Below are 1,288 nucleotides of genomic sequence, written 5' to 3'. Positions count from 1 at the left end.
ACAGCAGGCAAAATCTTTACCGTCTGAGCCACAAGGGGCTGAAGCTGTATTACTATGTCTGTGAAGTTTTACTTGGCAAAGCAAAAGTAAAATTATCTTTTCTTTCCCCAAATGTCATTTCAGGGGAAGTACAAGACAGAAGCCTATTTGAATAGGACCTTCAAGTGATCTGGGTAGAAGGCCTCGGACTTTCCACTCCCTAAATGGAATGGCCAGAAGACACAAAGCAAATGCAGGAAGTGTACTTGGTGAGAGCAAGTGAAACTAGGCCCCTTAAGGGCAAGTCTCTGCTGGAGAGGCCAGAACTCAGATTTCCCCAAAGAGCAAAGCGCAGACAGCCCACAGCCACTCATTAGGCTAATCGCTCAACAAATTTTACAAAGCGCCCACCATGCACTGGCCCTGCCCTGGAGCTGGGGGTGGGTATGCAGGGAGTTTGTTTCATTAGCACAGGTGTAAGGGTATCTCACATAAAACCACTGGAAAATTCAAATGCAGAATAAGTGCCACGAGACTCCGAGTCGTGAAAGTTCAGCCTGAAGGAGAAAGTAAGGACTTACCAGAGAAGGCTGGGATGTGGCCATGATTCCTGCTTTGGGAAGGAAGTTGGTAAAAGTGAATGAAGTCCTTGTGCAGAAAGGAGGGGGGCTGACAGATGGTGAGAGGGTCCTTGTGGCCTTCCAATCCTTTGTTCCATCCCTGTTCAATCTGAGACATCTCAGGGTGCTTCCTATAAATTCTTTTTAAAAAAAATTATTGGCTGCTCTGGGTCTTTGTTGCTACATGCAGGCTTTCTCTAGTAGCAGCGAGAGGGGGCTACTCTCTAGTTGGGTGGGGTATGTGGGCTTCTCATTGCGGTGGCTTCTCTTGTTCTGGAGCATGGACTTTATGGCATGCAGGCTTTAGTGGTTGAGGTACATGGGCTCTGTAGTTGTGGCTCACAGGCTTAGCCCCAAGGCATGCGGGATGTTCGTGGACCAGGGATTAACCTGGTGTCCCCTGTATTGCAAGGTGGATTCTTAACCATTGGACCACCAGGGAAGCCCAATAAATTCTTCTTCTTGTCAAAGTTAGAGTTGCTTCATGGAAGGGCTTCAAACAAATGTATTTCCCCAACACAGTGCCAGCAGAAGAGCAGGCTTTGTCTCTGCTAAGAACTTTCCTGAAAAAATGGTCCAGATTAAAGTGTGCTAAGAAACACAGTTCATCATTGAGGGAGGTGAACAGTGGCTGCCATGAGCTGGATGCATTGTGAGTGTCAGGTCCGGTGTTTCTCCCTTTCCAGTGT

This window comes from Odocoileus virginianus, chromosome 16 (genome assembly GCF_023699985.2).
Source record: "Odocoileus virginianus isolate 20LAN1187 ecotype Illinois chromosome 16, Ovbor_1.2, whole genome shotgun sequence".
Classification (NCBI taxonomy): domain Eukaryota; kingdom Metazoa; phylum Chordata; class Mammalia; order Artiodactyla; family Cervidae; genus Odocoileus; species Odocoileus virginianus.
The sequence above is the reverse complement of the archived record's forward strand: the minus strand, read 5'-3'. Positions refer to the sequence as shown.